Here is a 21,740-nt window from a genome sequence, read left to right as displayed (position 1 = left end):
CTCTCCTCTCACTCTGTCACTCCTGCTCTCCTATCACTCTGTCACTCCACTCTCCTATCACTCTGTCACTCCACTCTCCTATCACTCTGTTACTCCACTCTCCTAACACTCTGTCACTCCGCTCTACTAACACTCTGTCACTCCACTCTCCTAACACTCTGTCACTCCACTCTCCTAACACTCTGTCACTCCATTCTCCTAACACTCTGTCACTCCACTCTTTTATAATGTCTTATCACTCTGTCACTCCTACTCTCCTATCAATCTGTCACTCCACTCTCCTATCACTTTGTCACTCCTCTTTTTATAATGTCTTATCACTCTGTCAATCCTACTCTCCTATCACTCTGTCACTCCACTCTCCTATCACTCTGTCACTCTACTCTCCTATCACTTTGTCACTCCACTCTCCTATCGCTCTGTCATACCACTCTGCTATCGCTCATTCACTCCACTCTTTTGTCATGTCTTATCACTCTGTCACTCCTACTCTCCTATCGCTCTGTTACTCCACTCTCCTGTCACTCTGTCACTCCACTCTCCTGTTACTCTGTCACTCAACTCTCCTATCACTCTGCCAATCCACTCCCCTATCACTCTGTCACTCCACTCCACTGGCACTCTGTCACTCCACTCTTCTATTGCTCTGTCATTCCACTGTCCTATCACTCTATCACTCCACTCTCCTATCACTCAGTCACTCCACTCTCTTATCACTCTGTCACTCCACACTTTTATTATGTCTTATCACTCTGTCACTCCTACTCTCCTATCGCTCTTTCATTCCTACTCTCCTATCGCTCTGTCACTCCTACTCTCCTATCTCTCTGTCACTCCTACTCACGTATCGCTCTGTCACTCCTACTCACCTATCGCTCTGTCAGTCCTACTCACCTTTCGCTCTGCCACTCCTACTCTCCTATCGCTCTGTCACTGCTACTCTCCTATCGCTCTGTCACTCTGCTCTCCTATCACTCAATCACTCCACTCTCCTGTCATTCCATCATTCCACTCTCCAATCACTCTATTACTCCAATCTGTAATCCCTCCGCCTTTCTACTCTCTTATCACTCCGTCACTCCACTCTCCTGTCATTCCTTCATTCCACTCTCTCATCATTCTTTCACTCCTTTCTCCTATCACTCTGTCATTCCACTCTCCTATCACTCTGTCACTCCACTCTCTATCACTCTGTCAATCCACTCTCCTATCAATCTGTCACTCCACTCTTCTATCAATCTGTCACTCCACTCTCCTCTCACTCTGTCACTCCACTCTCCTCTCACTCCATCACTCCACTCTCCTCTCACTCTTTCACTCAACTCTCCTATCACTCTTTCACTCCACTCTCCTATCGCTCTGTCACACCACTCTCCTATCACTCTGTCACTCCACTCTCCTATATCTCTGTCAATACACTCTACGATCACTCTGTCACTCCACTCTCCTATAACTCCGTCACTCCAATGTCCTATCACTCAGTCACTCCACTCTCCTCTCACTCCATCACTCCACTCTCCTCTCACTCCGCCACTCCACTCTCCTATCACTCTGTCACTCCACTCTCCGATCAATCTGACACTCCCCTCTCCTATCACTCTGTCCCTCCACTCTCCTATCACTCTGTCCCTCCACTCTCCTATCAATCCTTCATTCCAATCTCCCATCACTCCTTCACTCCACTCTCATATCAAACCTTCACTCCACTCTCCTATCACTCTGTCACTCCACACTCCTATCACTCTGTCACTCCACTCTCCTATCACTCTGTCACTCCACTCTCCTATCACTCTGTCACTCTACTCTCCTATCACTCTGTCACTCCACTCTCCTGTCACTCTGTTACTCCACTCTCCTGTCACTCTGTCACTCCACTCTCCTGTCACTCTGTCACTCAACTCTCCTATCACTCTGTCAATCCACTCCCCTATCACTCTGTCACTCCACTCCACTGGCACTCTGTCACTCCACTCTTCTATCGCTCTGTCATTCCACTCTCCTATCACTCTATCACTCCACTCTCCTTTCACTCTGTCACTCCACTCTCTTATCACTCTGTCACTCCACACTTTTATTATGTCTTATCACTCTGTCACTCCTACTCTCCTATCGCTCTTTCACTCCTACTCTCCTATCGCTCAGTCACTCCGACTCTCCTATCGCTCTGTCACTCCTACTCTCCTATCTCTGTCACTCCTACTCACCTATCGCTCTGTCACTCCTATTCACCTATCGCTCAGTCAGTCCTACTCACCTATCGCTCTGTCACTCCGACTCTCCTATCGCTCTGTCACTCCTACTCTCCTATCGCCCTGTCACTCCACTCTCCTATCACTCAATCACTCCACTCTCCTGTCATTCCATCATTCCACTCTCCTATCACTCTATTACTCCAATCTGTAATCCCTCCGCCTTTCTATTCTCTTATCACTCCGTCACTCCACTCTCCTATCATTCCTTCATTCCACTCTCTCATCACTCTTTCACTCCTTTCTCTTATCACTCTATTATTCCACTGTCCTATCGCTCCGTCACTCCACTCTCCTCTCACTCTGTCACTCCACTCTCCTGCCACTCTGTCACTCAACTCTCCTATCACTCTGTCAATCCAGTCTCCTATCACTCTGTCACTCCACTCCACTGGCACTCTGTCACTCCACTCTTCTATCGCTCTGTCATTCCACTCTCCTATCACTCTATCACTCCACTCTCCTATCACTCTGTCACTCCACACTTTTATTATGTCTTATCACTCTGTCACACCTACTCTCCTATCGCTCTTTCACTCCTACTCTCCTATCGCTCTGTCACCCCGACTTCCCTACCGCTCTGTCACTCCTACTCTCCTATCACTCTGTCACTCCACTCTCCTATCACTCTGTCACTCCACTCTCCTATCATTCTGTCACTCCACTCTCCTATCATTCTGTCACTCCACTCTCCTATCACTAAGTCACTCCTCTCTTTTATAATGTCTTACCAATCTGTCACTGCAACTCTACTATCAATCTGTCACTCCACTCTCCTATCACTCTGTCACTCCACTCTCCTATCACTCTGTCACTCCCCTCTCCTATCACTCTGTCACTCCCCTCTCCTATCACTCTGTCACTCCACACTCATATCACTCTGTCAATCCACTCTCCTATCACTCTGTCATTCCACTCTCCTATCACTCTTTCACTCCACTCTCCTATCACTCTGTCACTTCACACTCCTATCACTCTGTCACTCCACTCTCCTATCACTCTGTCATTCCACTCTCCTATCACTCTTTCACTCCACTCTCCTATCACTCTTTCACTCCACTCTCCTATCACTCTGTCACTCCACTCTCCTATCACTCTGTCACTCCACTCTCCTAACACTCTGTCACTCCACTCTCCTAACACTCCTTCATTCCAATCTCCCATCACACCTTCACTCCACTCTCAGATCACTCATTCACTCCACTCTCCTATCACTCTGTCACTCCTACTCACCTATCGCTCTGTCACTCCTACTCACCTATCGCTGTCACTCCTAATCTCCTTTCCCTCATACTCTCCTATCACTCTGTCACTCCACTCTCCTATTGCTTTGTCACTCCACTCTCCTATCGCTCTGTCAATGCCCTCTCCTACCGCTCTGTCACTCCACTCTACTCTCTCTCTGTCACTCCACTCCCCTCTCACTCTGTCACTCCACTCTGTTATAATGTCTTCTCACTCTGTCACTCCTACTCTCCTATCGCTCTGTCACTCCACTCTCCTATCGCTCTGTCACTCCTACTCACCTATCGCTCTGTCACTCCTACTCACCTATCGCTCTGTCACTCCTACGGACCTATCGCTCTGTCACTCTACTCTCCTGTCACTCCTACTCTCCTATCACTCCTACTCTCCTATCACTACTACTCTCCTAACACTCCTCCTCTGCTATCACTCCACCTCTCCAATAACTCTCTCACCCCTACTCTCCTATCACTCTGTCACTCCACTCTCCTATCACTCTGTCACTCCACTCTCCTATCACTCTGTCACTCCACTCTCCTATCACTCTGTCACTCCACTCTCCTATCAGTCTGTCACTCCACTCTCCTATCACGCTGTCACTCCACTCTCCTATCACTCTGTCACTCCACTCTTTTATAATGCTTTATCACTCTGTCACTCCAATTCTCCTATCACTCTGTCACTCCACTCTCTTATCACTCTGTCCCTCTTCTCTCCTATCACTCTGTCTCTCCACTCTCCTATCACTCTGTCACTCCACTCTCCTATTACTCTATCAATCCACTCTTTTATAATGTCTTATCACTCTTTCACTCCTACTCTCCTATCGCTCTGTCATTCCTACTCTCCTATCGCTCTGTCACTCCTACTCCCCTATCGCTCTGTCACTCCTACTCTCCTATCGCTCTGTCACTCCTACTCTCCTATCTCTCTGTCACTCCTACTCAGCTATCGCTCTGTCACTCCTACTCACCTATCGCTCTGTCACTCCTAGACTCCTATCGCTCTGTCACTTCTACTCGCCTGTCACTCCTACTCTCCTGTCACTCCTCCTCTCCTATCACTCTGTCACTCCTACTCTCCTATCACTCTGTCACTCCTACTCTCCTATCACTGTCACTCCACTCTCATATCACACTATCACTCCACTCTCTTCACACTCTGTCACTCCACTCTCCTATCACTCTGTCACTCCACTCTCCTATCACGTTGTCACTCCACTCTCCTATCACTCTGTCACTCCACTCTCCTTCACTCTGTCACTCCTCCATTTTATAATGTCTTATCACTCTGTCACTGCTACTCTCCTATCACTCTGTCACTCCACTCTCCTATCACTCTGTCACTCCATACTACTATCAATCTGTCACTCCACTCTCCTATCACTCTGTCACTCCACTCTCCTAACACTCCTTCATTCCAATCTCTCATCACTCCTTCACTCCACTCTCAGATCACTCCTTCGCTCCACTCTCCTATCACTCTGTCACTCCTACTCACCTATCGCTCTGTCACTCCTACTCTCCTATCGCTGTCACTCCTACTCTCCTTTCACTCATACTCTCCTATCACTCTGTCACTCCACTCTCCTACCGCACTGTCATTCCACTCTCCTATCGCTCTGTCACTCCACTCTCCTATCGCACTGTCACTCCACTCTCCTATCGCTCTGTCACTCCACTCCCCTACCGCTCTGTCACGCCACTCTCCTTTCGCTCTGTCAATCCACTCTCCTATCGCTTTGTCACTCCACTCTCCTATCGCTCGTTCACTCCACTCTCCTATCCCTCTGTCACTCCACTCTCCTATCACTTTGTCACTCCGCTCTCCTATCGCTCTGTCACACTACTCTGCGATCGCTCATGCACTCCACTCTTTTGTCATGTCTTATCACTCTGTCACTCCTGCTCTCCTATCGCTCTGTCACTCCACTCTTTTAAAATGTCTTATCACTCTGTCACTCCAACTCTCCTATCGCTCTGTCACTCCTACTCTCCTATCGCTCTGTTACTCCTATTCTCCTATCGCTCTGTCACTCCTACTCTCCTATCGCTCTGTCACTCCTACTCTCCTATCGCTCTGTCACTCCTACTCTCCTATCGCTCTGTCACTCATACTCACCTATCGCTCTGTCACTCCTACTCCCCTATTGCTCTGTCACTCCTACTCACCTATCGCTCTGTCACTCCTACTCTCCTGTCACTCCTCCTCTCATATCATTCCTCCTCTCCTATCACTCCTCCTCTCCTCTCACTCTGTCACTCCTGCTCTCCTATCACTCTGTCACTCCACTCTCCTATCACTCTGTCACTCCACTCTCCTATCACTCTGTCACTCCACTCTCCTAACACTCTGTCACTCCACTCTACTAACACTCTGTCACTCCACTCTCCTAACACTCTGTCACTCCACTCTCCTAACACTCTGTCACTCCACTCTTTTATAATGTCTTATCACTCTGTCACTCCTACTCTCCTATCAATCTGTCACTCCACTCTCCTATCACTTTGTCACTCCTCTTTTTATAATGTCTTATCTTTCTGTCACTCCTACTCTCCTATCACTCTGTCACTCCACTCTCCTATCACTCTGTCACTCCACACTCCTATCACTCTGTCACTCCACTCTCCTATCACTCTGTCACTCTACTCTCCTATCACTCTGTCACTCCACTCTCCTGTCACTCTGTTACTCCACTCTCCTGTCACTCTGTCACTCCACTCTCCTGTTACTCTGTCACTCAACTCTCCTATCACTCTGCCAATCCACTCCCCTATCACTCTGTCACTCCACTCCACTGGCACTCTGTCACTCCACTCTTCTATCGCTCTGTCATTCCACTGTCCTATCACTCTATCACTCCACTCTCCTATCACTCAGTCACTCCACTCTCTTATCACTCTCTCACTCCACACTTTTATTATGTCTTATCACTCTGTCACTCCTACTCTCCTATCGCTCTTTCACTCCTACTCTCCTATCGCTCTGTCACTCCTACTCTCCTATCTCTCTGTCACTCCTACTCACGTATCGCTCTGTCACTCCTACTCACCTATCGCTCTGTCAGTCCTACTCACCTATCGCTCTGCCACTCCGCTCTCCTATCACTCAATCACTCCACTCTCCTGTCATTCCATCATTCCACTCTCCTATCACTCTATTACTCCAATCTGTAATCCCTCCGCCTTTCTACTCTCTTATCACTCCATCACTCCACTCTCCTGTCATTCCTTCATTCCACTCTCTCATCATTCTTTCACTCCTTTCTCTTATCACTCTGTTATTCCACTGTCCTATCGCTCCGTCACTCCACTCTCCTCTCACTCCGTCACTCCACTCTCCTCTCACTCCAGCACTCCACTCTCCTCTCACTCTTTCACTCAACTCTCCTATCACTCTGTCACACCACTCTCCTATCACTCTGTCACACCACTCTCCTATCATTCTGTCACTCCACTCACCTATATCTCTGTCAATACACTCTACGATCACTCTGTCACTCCACTCTCCTATCACTCCGTCACTCCAATGTCCTATCACTCCGTCACTCCACTCTCCTCTCACTCCATCACTCCACTCTCCTCTCACTCCGCCACTCCACTCTCCTATCACTCTGTCACTCCACTCTCCGATCAATCTGACACTCCACTCTCCTATCACTCCTTCATTCCAATCTCCCATCACTCCTTCACTCCACTCTCATATCAAACCTTCACTCCACTCTCCTATCACTCTGTCACTCCACACTCATATCACTCTGTCACTCCACTCTCCTATCACTCTGTCACTCCACTCTCCTATCACTCTGTCACTCTACTCTCCTATCACTCTGTCACTCCACTCTCCTGTCACTCTGTTACTCCACTCTCCTCTCACTCTGTCACTCCACTCTCCTGTCACTCTGTCACTCAACTCTCCTATCAATCTGTCAATCCACTCCCCTATCACTCTGTCACTCCACTCCACTGGCACTCTGTCACTCCACTCTCCTATCACTCTGTCACTCTACTCTCCTATCACTCTGTCACTCCACTCTCCTGTCACTCTGTCACTCCACTCTCCTGTTACTCTGTCACTCAACTCTCCTATCACTCTGCCAATCCACTCCCCTATCACTCTGTCACTCCACTCCACTGGCACTCTGTCACTCCACTCTTCTATCGCTCTGTCATTCCACTGTCCTATCACTCTATCACTCCACTCTCCTATCACTCAGTCACTCCACTCTCTTATCACTCTCTCACTCCACACTTTTATTATGTCTTATCACTCTGTCACTCCTACTCTCCTATCGCTCTTTCACTCCTACTCTCCTATCGCTCTGTCACTCCTACTCTCCTATCTCTCTGTCACTCCTACTCACGTATCGCTCTGCCACTCCTACTCTCCTATCGCTCTGTCACTGCTACTCTCCTATCGCTCTGTCACTCCGCTCTCCTATCACTCAATCACTCCACTCTCCTGTCATTCCATCATTCCACTCTCCTATCACTCTATTACTCCAATCTGTAATCCCTCCGCCTTTCTACTCTCTTATCACTCCATCACTCCACTCTCCTGTCATTCCTTCATTCCACTCTCTCATCATTCTTTCACTCCTTTCTCTTATCACTCTGTCATTCCACTGTCCTATCGCTCCGTCACTCCACTCTCTTCCCACTCCGTCACTCCACTCTCCTCTCACTCTGTTACTCCACTCTCCTCTCACTCTGTTAATCCACTCTCCTATCACTCTGTCACTCCAGTCTCCTATCACTCTGTCACACCACTCTCCTATCACTCTGTCACTCCACTCTCCTATATCTCTGTCAATACACTCTACGATCACTCTGTCACTCCACTCTCCTATCACTCCGTCACTCCAATGTCCTATCACTCCGTCACTCCACTCTCCTCTCACTCCATCACTCCACTCTCCTCTCACTCCGCCACTCCACTCTCCTATCACTCTGTCACTCCACTCTCCGATCAATCTGACACTCCACTCTCCTATCACTCTGTCCCTCCACTCTCCTATCACTCCTTCATTCCAATCTCCCCTCACTCCTTCACTCCACTCTCATATCAAACCTTCACTCCACTCTCCTATCACTCTGTCACTCCACACTCATATCACTCTGTCACTCCACTCTCCTATCACTCTGTCACTCCACTCTCCTATCACTCTGTCACTCTACTCTCCTATCACTCTGTCACTCAACTCTCCTCTCACTCTGTCACTCAACTCTCCTCTCACTCTGTCACTCCACTCTCCTGTCACTCTGTCACTCAACTCTCCTGTCACTCTGTCAATCCACTCCCCTATCACTCTGTCACTCCACTCCACTGGCACTCTGTCACTCCACTCTTCTATCGCTCTGTCATTCCACTCTCCTATCACTCTATCACTCCACTCTCCTATCACTCTGTCACTCCACTCTCTTATCACTCTGTCACTCCACACTTTTATTATGTCTTATCACTCTGTCACTCCTACTCTCCTATCGCTCTTTCACTCCTACTCTCCTATCGCTCAGTCACTCCGACTCTCCTATCGCTCTGTCACTCCTACTCTCCTATCTCTGTCACTCCTACTCACCTATCGCTCTGTCACTCCTATTCACCTATCGCTCAGTCACTCCTACTCACCTATCGCTCTGTCAGTCCTACTCACCTTTCGCTCTGCCACTCCTACTCTCCTATCGCTCTGTCACTGCTACTCTCCTATCGCTCTGTCACTCTGCTCTCCTATCACTCAATCACTCCACTCTCCTGTCATTCCATCATTCCACTCTCCTATCACTCTATTACTCCAATCTGTAATCCCTCCGCCTTTCTACTCTCTTATCACTCCGTCACTCCACTCTCCTGTCATTCCTTCATTCCACTCTCTCATCATTCTTTCACTCCTTTCTCCTATCACTCTGTCATTCCACTCTCCTATCACTCTGTCACTCCACTCTCTATCACTCTGTCAATCCACTCTCCTATCAATCTGTCACTCCACTCTTCTATCAATCTGTCACTCCACTCTCCTCTCACTCTGTCACTCCACTCTCCTCTCACTCCATCACTCCACTCTCCTCTCACTCTTTCACTCAACTCTCCTATCACTCTTTCACTCTACTCTCCTATCGCTCTGTCACACCACTCTCCTATCACTCTGTCACTCCACTCTCCTATATCTCTGTCAATACACTCTACGATCACTCTGTCACTCCACTCTCCTATAACTCCGTCACTCCAATGTCCTATCACTCAGTCACTCCACTCTCCTCTCACTCCATCACTCCACTCTCCTCTCACTCCGCCACTCCACTCTCCTATCACTCTGTCACTCCACTCTCCGATCAATCTGACACTCCCCTCTCCTATCACTCTGTCCCTCCACTCTCCTATCACTCTGTCCCTCCACTCTCCTATCACTCCTTCATTCCAATCTCCCATCACTCCTTCACTCCACTCTCATATCAAACCTTCACTCCACTCTCCTATCACTCTGTCACTCCACACTCCTATCACTCTGTCACTCCACTCTCCTATCACTCTGTCACTCCACTCTCCTATCACTCTGTCACTCTACTCTCCTATCACTCTGTCACTCCACTCTCCTGTCACTCTGTTACTCCACTCTCCTGTCACTCTGTCACTCCACTCTCCTGTCACTCTGTCACTCAACTCTCCTATCACTCTGTCAATCCACTCCCCTATCACTCTGTCACTCCACTCCACTGGCACTCTGTCACTCCACTCTTCTATCGCTCTGTCATTCCACTCTCCTATCACTCTATCACTCCACTCTCCTTTCACTCTGTCAATCCACTCTCCTTTCACTCTGTCACTCCACTCTCTTATCACTCTGTCACTCCACACTTTTATTATGTCTTATCACTCTGTCACTCCTACTCTCCTATCGCTCTTTCACTCCTACTCTCCTATCGCTCAGTCACTCCGACTCTCCTATCGCTCTGTCACTCCTACTCTCCTATCTCTGTCACTCCTACTCACCTATCGCTCTGTCACTCCTATTCACCTATCGCTCAGTCAGTCCTACTCACCTATCGCTCTGTCACTCCGACTCTCCTATCGCTCTGTCACTCCTACTCTCCTATCGCCCTGTCACTCCACTCTCCTATCACTCAATCACTCCACTCTCCTGTCATTCCATCATTCCACTCTCCTATCACTCTATTACTCCAATCTGTAATCCCTCCGCCTTTCTATTCTCTTATCACTCCGTCACTCCACTCTCCTATCATTCCTTCATTCCACTCTCTCATCACTCTTTCACTCCTTTCTCTTATCACTCTATTATTCCACTGTCCTATCGCTCCGTCACTCCACTCTCCTCTCACTCTGTCACTCCACTCTCCTGCCACTCTGTCACTCAACTCTCCTATCACTCTGTCAATCCAGTCTCCTATCACTCTGTCACTCCACTCCACTGGCACTCTGTCACTCCACTCTTCTATCGCTCTGTCATTCCACTCTCCTATCACTCTATCACTCCACTCTCCTATCACTCTGTCACTCCACACTTTTATTATGTCTTATCACTCTGTCACTCCTACTCTCCTATCGCTCTTTCACTCCTACTCTCCTGTCGCTCTGTCACCCTGACTTCCCTACCGCTCTGTCACTCCTACTCTCCTATCACTCTGTCACTCCACTCTCTTATCACTCTGTCACTCCACTCTCCTATCATTCTGTCACTCCACTCTCCTATCATTCTGTCACTCCACTCTCCTATCACTAAGTCACTCCTCTCTTTTATAATGTCTTATCAATCTGTCACTGCAACTCTACTATCAATCTGTCACTCCACTCTCCTATCACTCAGTCACTCCACTCTCCTATCACTCTGTCACTCCCCTCTCCTATCACTCTGTCACTCCACACTCATATCACTCTGTCAATCCACTCTCCTATCACTCTGTCATTCCACTCTCCTATCACTCTTTCACTCCACTCTCCTATCACTCTGTCACTTCACACTCCTATCACTCTGTCACTCCACTCTCCTATCACTCTGTCACTCCACTCTCCTATCACTCTTTCACTCCACTCTCCAATCACTCTTTCACTCCACTCTCCTATCACTCTGTCACTCCACTCTCCTATCACTCTGTCACTCCACTCTCCTAACACTCTGTCACTCCACTCTCCTAACACTCCTTCATTCCAATCTCCCATCACACCTTCACTCCACTCTCAGATCACTCATTCACTCCACTCTCCTATCACTCTGTCACTCCTATTCACCTATCGCTCTGTCACTCCTACTCACCTATCGCTGTCACTCCTAATCTCCTTTCCCTCATACTCTCCTATCACTCTGTCACTCCACTCTCCTATTGCTTTGTCACTCCACTCTCCTATCGCTCTGTCAATGCCCTCTCCTACCGCTCTGTCACTCCACTCTACTCTCTCTCTGTCACTCCACTCCCCTCTCACTCTGTCACTCCACTCTGTTATAATGTCTTCTCACTCTGTCACTCCTACTCTCCTATCGCTCTGTCACTCCACTCTCCTATCGCTCTGTCACTCCTACTCACCTATCGCTCTGTCACTCCTACTCACCTATCGCTCTGTCACTCCTACTCTCCAATCGCTCTGTCACTCCTACTCTCCTGTCACTCCTACTCTCCTATCACTCCTACTCTCCCATCACTCCTACTCTCCTTTCACTCCTACTCTCCTATCACTCCTCCTCTCCTATCACTCTCTTGCTCCTACTCTCCGTTCACTCTGTCACTCCACTCTCCTATCACTCTGTCACTCCACTCTCCTATCACTCTGTCACTCCACTCTCCTATCACTCTGTCACTCCACTCTCCTATCAGTCTGTCACTCCACTCTCCTATCACTCTGTCACTCCACTCTCCTATCACTCTGTCACTCCACTCTTTTATAATGCTTTATCACTCTGTCACTCCAATTCTCCTATCACTCTGTCACTCCACTCTCTTATCACTCTGTCCCTCTTCTCTCCTATCACTCTGTCTCTCCACTCTCCTATCACTCTGTCACTCCACTCTCCTATTACTCTATCAATCCACTCTTTTATAATGTCTTATCACTCTTTCACTCCTACTCTCCTATCGCTCTGTCATTCCTACTCTCCTATCGCTCTGTCACTCCTACTCCCCTATCGCTCTGTCACTCCTACTCTCCTATCGCTCTGTCACTCCTACTCTCCTATCTCTCTGTCACTCCTACTCAGCTATCGCTCTGTCACTCCTACTCACCTATCGCTCTGTCACTCCTAGACTCCTATTGCTCTGTCACTTCTACTCGCCTGTCACTCCTACTCTCCTGTCACTCCTCCTCTCCTATCACTCTGTCACTCCTACTCTCCTATCACTCTGTCACTCCTACTCTCCTATCACTGTCACTCCACTCTCATATCACACTATCACTCCACTCTCTTCACACTCTGTCACTCCACTCTCCTATCACTCTGTCACTCCACTCTCCTATCACGTTGTCACTCCACTCTCCTATCACTCTGTCACTCCACTCTCCTTCACTCTGTCACTCCTCCATTTTATAATGTCTTATCACTCTGTCACTGCTACTCTCCTATCACTCTGTCACTCCACTCTCCTATCACTCTGTCACTCCATACTACTATCAATCTGTCACTCCACTCTCCTATCACTCTGTCACTCCACTCTCCTAACACTCCTTCATTCCAATCTCTCATCACTCCTTCACTCCACTCTCAGATCACTCCTTCGCTCCACTCTCCTATCACTCTGTCACTCCTACTCACCTATCGCTCTGTCACTCCTACTCTCCTATCGCTGTCACTCCTACTCTCCTTTCACTCATACTCTCCTATCACTCTGTCACTCCACTCTCCTACCGCACTGTCATTCCACTCTCCTATCGCTCTGTCACTCCACTCTCCTATCGCACTGTCACTCCACTCTCCTATCGCTCTGTCACTCCACTCCCCTACCGCTCTGTCACGCCACTCTCCTTTCGCTCTGTCAATCCACTCTCCTATCGCTTTGTCAATCCACTCTCCTATCGCTCGTTCACTCCACTCTCCTATCCCTCTGTCACTCCACTCTCCTATCACTTTGTCACTCCACTCTCCTATCGCTCTGTCACACCACTCTGCTATCGCTCATGCACTCCACTCTTTTGTCATGTCTTATCACTCTGTCACTCCTGCTCTCCTATCGCTCTGTCACTCCACTCTTTTAAAATGTCTTATCACTCTGTCACTCCAACTCTCCTATCGCTCTGTCACTCCTACTCTCCTATCGCTCTGTTACTCCTATTCTCCTATCGCTCTGTCACTCCTACTCTCCTATCGCTCTGTCACTCCTACTCTCCTATCGCTCTGTCACTCCTACTCTCCTATCGCTCTGTCACTCATACTCACCTATCGCTCTGTCACTCCTACTCCCCTATTGCTCTGTCACTCCTACTCACCTATCGCTCTGTCACTCCTACTCTCCTGTCACTCCTCCTCTCATATCATTCCTTCTCTCCTATCACTCCTCCTCTCCTCTCACTCTGTCACTCCTGCTCTTCTATCACTCTGTCACTCCACTCTCCTATCACTCTGTCACTCCACTCTCCTATCACTCTGTCACTCCACTCTCCTAACACTCTGTCACTCCACTCTACTAACACTCTGTCACTCCACTCTCCTAACACTCTGTCACTCCACTCTCCTAACACTCTGTCACTCCACTCTTTTATAATGTCTTATCACTCTGTCACTCCTACTCTCCTATCAATCTGTCACTCCACTCTCCTATCACTTTGTCACTCCTCTTTTTATAATGTCTTATCTTTCTGTCACTCCTACTCTCCTATCACTCTGTCACTCCACTCTCCTATCACTCTGTCACTCCACACTCCTATCACTCTGTCACTCCACTCTCCTATCACTCTGTCACTCTACTCTCCTAGCACTCTGTCACTCCACTCTCCTGTCACTCTGTTACTCCACTCTCCTGTCACTCTGTCACTCCACTCTCCTGTTACTCTGTCACTCAACTCTCCTATCACTCTGCCAATCCACTCCCCTATCACTCTGTCACTCCACTCCACTGGCACTCTGTCACTCCACTCTTCTATCGCTCTGTCATTCCACTGTCCTATCACTCTATCACTCCACTCTCCTATCACTCAGTCACTCCACTCTCTTATCACTCTCTCACTCCACACTTTTATTATGTCTTATCACTCTGTCACTCCTACTCTCCTATCGCTCTTTCACTCCTACTCTCCTATCGCTCTGTCACTCCTACTCTCCTATCTCTCTGTCACTCCTACTCACGTATCGCTCTGTCACTCCTACTCACCTATCGCTCTGTCAGTCCTACTCACCTATCGCTCTGCCACTCCTACTCTCCTATCGCTCTGTCACTGCTACTCTCCTATCGCTCTGTCACTCCGCTCTCCTATCACTCAATCACTCCACTCTCCTGTCATTCCATCATTCCACTCTCCTATCACTCTATTACTCCAATCTGTAATCCCTCCGCCTTTCTACTCTCTTATCACTCCATCACTCCACTCTCCTGTCATTCCTTCATTCCACTCTCTCATCATTCTTTCAGTCCATTCTCTTATCACTGTGTCATTCCACTGTCCTATCACTCCGTCACTCCACTCTGCCTCACTCCGGCACTCCACTCTCCTCTCACTCCTTCACTTCACTCTCCTATCACTCCTTCACTCCACTCTCCTATCACTCTTTCACTCAACTCTCCTATCACTCTGTCACACCACTCTCCTATCACTCTGTCACACCACTCTCCTATCACTCTGTCACTCCACTCTCCTATATCTCTGTCAATACACTCTACGATCACTCTGTCACTCCACTCTCCTATATCTCTGTCAATACACTCTACGATCACTCTGTCACTCCACTCTCCTATCACTCCGTCACTCCAATGTCCTATCACTCCGTCACTCCACTCTCCTCTCACTCCATCACTCCACTCTCCTCTCACTCCGCCACTCCACTCTCCTATCACTCTGTCACTCCACTCTCCGCTCACTCTGTCACTCCACTCTCCTTTCACTCTGTCACTCCACTCTCCTCTCACTCCTTCACTCCAATCTCCTATCACTCCTTCACTCCACTCTCCAATCACTCTGTCACACCACTCTCATATCTTTCTGTCACTGCACTCTCCTATCACTCTGTCACTCCACTCTCCTATCACTCTGTCACTCTACTCTCCTATCACTCTGTCACTCCACTCTCCTGTTACTCTGTCACTCAACTCTCCTATCAATCTGTCAATCCACTCCCCTATCACTCTGTCACTCCACTCCACTGGCACTCTGTCACTCCACTCTCCTATCACTCTGTCACTCTACTCTCCTATCACTCTGTCACTCCACTCTCCTGTCACTCTGTCACTCCACTCTCCTGTTACTCTGTCACTCAACTCTCCTATCACTCTGCCAATCCACTCCCCTATCACTCTGTCACTCCACTCCACTGGCACTCTGTCACTCCACTCTTCTATCGCTCTGTCATTCCACTGTCCTATCACTCTATCACTCCACTCTCCTATCACTCAGTCACTCCACTCTCTTATCACTCTCTCACTCCACACTTTTATTATGTCTTATCACTCTGTCACTCCTACTCTCCTATCGCTCTTTCACTCCTACTCACCTATCGCTCTGCCACTCCTACTCTCCTATCGCTCTGTCACTGCTACTCTCCTATCGCTCTGTCACTCCGCTCTCCTATCACTCAATCACTCCACTCTCCTGTCATTCCATCATTCCACTCTCCTATCACTCTATAACTCCAATCTGTAATCCCTCCGCCTATCTACTCTCTTATCACTCCATCACTCCACTCTCCTGTCATTCCTTCATTCCACTCTCTCATCATTCTTTCACTCCTTTCTCTTATCACTCTGTTATTCCACTGTCCTATCGCTCCGTCACTCCACTCTCCTCTCACTCCGTCACTCCACTCTCCTCTCACTCCATCACTCCACTCTCCTCTCACTCTTTCACTCAACTCTCCTATCACTCTGTCACACCACTCTCCTATCACTCTGTCACACCACTCTCCTATCACTCTGTCACTCCACTCTCCTATATCTCTGTCAATACACTCTACGATCACTCTGTCACTCCACTCTCCTATCACTCCGTCACTCCAATGTCCTATCACTCCGTCACTCCACTCTCCTCTCACTCCATCACTCCACTCTCCTCTCACTCCGCCACTCCACTCTCCTATCACTCTGTCACTCCACTCTCCGATCAATCTGACACTCCACTCTCCTATCACTCTGTCCCTCCACTCTCCTATCACTCCTTCATTCCAATCTCCCATCACTCCTTCACTCCAATCTCATATCAAACCTTCACTCCACTCTCCTATCACTCTGTCACTCCACACTCATATCACTCTGTCACTCCACTCTCCTATCACTCTGTCACTCCACTCTCCTATCACTCTGTCACTCTACTCTCCTATCACTCTGTCACTCCACTCTCCTGTCACTCTGTTACTCCACTCTCCTCTCACTCTGTCACTCCACTCTCCTGTCAATCTGTCACTCAACTCTCCTATCACTCTGTCAATCCACTCCCCTATCACTCTGTCACTCCACTCTTCTATCGCTCTGTCATTCCACTCTCCTATCACTCTATCACTCCACTCTCCTTTCACTCTGTCAATCCACTCTCCTTTCACTCTGTCACTCCACTCTCTTATCACTCTGTCACTCCACACTTTTATTATGTCTTATCACTCTGTCACTCCTACTCTCCTATCGCTCTTTCACTCCTACTCTCCTATCGCTCAGTCACTCCGACTCTCCTATCGCTCTGTCACTCCTACTCTCCTATCTCTGTCACTCCTACTCACCTATCGCTCTGTCACTCCTATTCACCTATCGCTCAGTCAGTCCTACTCACCTATCGCTCTGTCACTCCGACTCTCCTATCGCTCTGTCACTCCTACTCTCCTATCGCCCTGTCACTCCACTCTCCTATCACTCAATCACTCCACTCTCCTGTCATTCCATCATTCCACTCTCCTATCACTCTATTACTCCAATCTGTAATCCCTCCGCCTTTCTATTCTCTTATCACTCCGTCACTCCACTCTCCTATCATTCCTTCATTCCACTCTCTCATCACTCTTTCACTCCTTTCTCTTATCACTCTATTATTCCACTGTCCTATCGCTCCGTCACTCCACTCTCCTCTCACTCTGTCACTCCACTCTCCTGCCACTCTGTCACTCAACTCTCCTATCACTCTGTCAATCCAGTCTCCTATCACTCTGTCACTCCACTCCACTGGCACTCTGTCACTCCACTCTTCTATCGCTCTGTCATTCCACTCTCCTATCACTCTATCACTCCACTCTCCTATCACTCTGTCACTCCACACTTTTATTATGTCTTATCACTCTGTCACTCCTACTCTCCTATCGCTCTTTCACTCCTACTCTCCTATCGCTCTGTCACCCCGACTTCCCTACCGCTCTGTCACTCCTACTCTCCTATCACTCTGTCACTCCACTCTCTTATCACTCTGTCACTCCACTCTCCTATCATTCTGTCACTCCACTCTCCTATCATTCTGTCACTCCACTCTCCTATCACTAAGTCACTCCTCTCTTTTATAATGTCTTATCAATCTGTCACTGCAACTCTACTATCAATCTGTCACTCCACTCTCCTATCACTCAGTCACTCCACTCTCCTATCACTCTGTCACTCCCCTCTCCTATCACTCTGTCACTCCACACTCATATCACTCTGTCAATCCACTCTCCTATCACTCTGTCATTCCACTCTCCTATCACTCTTTCACTCCACTCTCCTATCACTCTGTCACTTCACACTCCTATCACTCTGTCACTCCACTCTCCTATCACTCTGTCATTCCACTCTCCTATCACTCTTTCACTCCACTCTCCAATCACTCTTTCACTCCACTCTCCTATCACTCTGTCACTCCACTCTCCTATCACTCTGTCACTCCACTCTCCTAACACTCTGTCACTCCACTCTCCTAACACTCCTTCATTCCAATCTCCCATCACACCTTCACTCCACTCTCAGATCACTCATTCACTCCACTCTCCTATCACTCTGTCACTCCTATTCACCTATCGCTCTGTCACTCCTACTCACCTATCGCTGTCACTCCTAATCTCCTTTCCCTCATATTCTCCTATCACTCTGTCACTCCACTCTCCTATTGCTTTGTCACTCCACTCTCCTATCGCTCTGTCAATGCCCTCTCCTACCGCTCTGTCACTCCACTCTACTCTCTCTCTGTCACTCCACTCCCCTCTCACTCTGTCACTCCACTCTGTTATAATGTCTTCTCACTCTGTCACTCCTACTCTCCTATCGCTCTGTCACTCCACTCTCCTATCGCTCTGTCACTCCTACTCACCTATCGCTCTGTCACTCCTACTCACCTATCGCTCTGTCACTCCTACGGACCTATCGCTCTGTCACTCTACTCTCCTGTCACTCCTACTCTCCTATCACTCCTACTCTCCCATCACTACTACTCTCCTAACACTCCTCCTCTGCTATCACTCCACCTCTCCAATAACTCTCTCACCCCTACTCTCCTATCACTCTGTCACTCCACTCTCCTATCACTCTGTCACTCCACTCTCCTATCACTCTGTCACTCCACTCTCCTATCACTCTGTCACTCCACTCTCCTATCAGTCTGTCACTCCACTCTCCTATCACCCTGTCACTCCACTCTCCTATCACTCTGTCACTCCACTCTTTTATAATGCTTTATCACTCTGTCACTCCAATTCTCCTATCACTCTGTCACTCCACTCTCTTATCACTCTGTCCCTCTTCTCTCCTATCACTCTGTCTCTCCACTCTCCTATCACTCTGTCACTCCACTCTCCTATTACTCTATCAATCCACTCTTTTATAATGTCTTATCACTCTTTCACTCCTACTCTCCTATCGCTCTGTCATTCCTACTCTCCTATCGCTCTGTCACTCCTACTCCCCTATCGCTCTGTCACTCCTACTCTCCTATCGCTCTGTCACTCCTACTCTCCTATCTCTCTGTCACTCCTACTCAGCTATCGCTCTGTCACTCCTACTCACCTATCGCTCTGTCACTCCTAGACTCCTATTGCTCTGTCACTTCTACTCGCCTGTCACTCCTACTCTCCTGTCACTCCTCCTCTCCTATCACTCTGTCACTCCTACTCTCCTATCACTCTGTCACTCCTACTCTCCTATCACTGTCACTCCACTCTCATATCACACTATCACTCCACTCTCTTCACACTCTGTCACTCCACTCTCCTATCACTCTGTCACTCCACTCTCCTATCACGTTGTCACTCCACTCTCCTATCACTCTGTCACTCCACTCTCCTTCACTCTGTCACTCCTCCATTTTATAATGTCTTATCACTCTGTCACTGCTACTCTCCTATCACTCTGTCACTCCACTCTCCTATCACTCTGTCACTCCATACTACTATCAATCTGTCACTCCACTCTCCTATCACTCTGTCACTCCACTCTCCTAACACTCCTTCATTCCAATCTCTCATCACTCCTTCACTCCACTCTCAGATCACTCCTTCGCTCCACTCTCCTATCACTCTGTCACTCCTACTCACCTATCGCTCTGTCACTCCTACTCTCCTATCGCTGTCACTCCTACTCTCCTTTCACTCATACTCTCCTATCACTCTGTCACTCCACTCTCCTACCGCACTGTCATTCCACTCTCCTATCGCTCTGTCACTCCACTCTCCTATCGCACTGTCACTCCACTCTCCTATCGCTCTGTCACTCCACTCCCCTACCGCTCTGTCACGCCACTCTCCTTTCGCTCTGTCAATCCACTCTCCTATCGCTTTGTCAATCCACTCTCCTATCGCTCGTTCACTCCACTCTCCTATCCCTCTGTCACTCCACTCTCCTATCACTTTGTCACTCCACTCTCCTATCGCTCTGTCACACCACTCTGCTATCGCTCATGCACTCCACTCTTTTGTCATGTCTTATCACTCTGTCACTCCTGCTCTCCTATCGCTCTGTCACTCCACTCTTTTAAAATGTCTTATCACTCTGTCACTCCAACTCTCCTATCGCTCTGTCACTCCTACTCTCCTATCGCTCTGTTACTCCTATTCTCCTATCGCTCTGTCACTCCTACTCTCCTATCGCTCTGTCACTCCTACTCTCCTATCGCTCTGTCACTCCTACTCTCCTATCGCTCTGTCACTCATACTCACCTATCGCTCTGTCACTCCTACTCCCCTATTGCTCTGTCACTCCTACTCACCTATCGCTCTGTCACTCCTACTCTCCTGTCACTCCTCCTCTCATATCATTCCTTCTCTCCTATCACTCCTCCTCTCCTCTCACTCTGTCACTCCTGCTCTTCTATCACTCTGTCACTCCACTCTCCTATCACTCTGTCACTCCACTCTCCTATCACTCTGTCACTCCACTCTCCTAACACTCTGTCACTCCACTCTACTAACACTCTGTCACTCCACTCTCCTAACACTCTGTCACTCCACTCTCCTAACACTCTGTCACTCCACTCTTTTATAATGTCTTATCACTCTGTCACTCCTACTCTCCTATCAATCTGTCACTCCACTCTCCTATCACTTTGTCACTCCTCTTTTTATAATGTCTTATCTTTCTGTCACTCCTACTCTCCTATCACTCTGTCACTCCACTCTCCTATCACTCTGTCACTCCACACTCCTATCACTCTGTCACTCCACTCTCCTATCACTCTGTCACTCTACTCTCCTAGCACTCTGTCACTCCACTCTCCTGTCACTCTGTTACTCCACTCTCCTGTCACTCTGTCACTCCACTCTCCTGTTACTCTGTCACTCAACTCTCCTATCACTCTGCCAATCCACTCCCCTATCACTCTGTCACTCCACTCCACTGGCACTCTGTCACTCCACTCTTCTATCGCTCTGTCATTCCACTGTCCTATCACTCTATCACTCCACTCTCCTATCACTCAGTCACTCCACTCTCTTATCACTCTCTCACTCCACACTTTTATTATGTCTTATCACTCTGTCACTCCTACTCTCCTATCGCTCTTTCACTCCTACTCTCCTATCGCTCTGTCACTCCTACTCTCCTATCTCTCTGTCACTCCTACTCACGTATCGCTCTGTCACTCCTACTCACCTATCGCTCTGTCAGTCCTACTCACCTATCGCTCTGCCACTCCTACTCTCCTATCGCTCTGTCACTGCTACTC

This window comes from Carcharodon carcharias, chromosome 15 (assembly GCF_017639515.1).
Source record: "Carcharodon carcharias isolate sCarCar2 chromosome 15, sCarCar2.pri, whole genome shotgun sequence".
NCBI lineage: Eukaryota > Metazoa > Chordata > Chondrichthyes > Lamniformes > Lamnidae > Carcharodon > Carcharodon carcharias.
Note: the sequence above shows the minus strand (reverse complement) of the source record.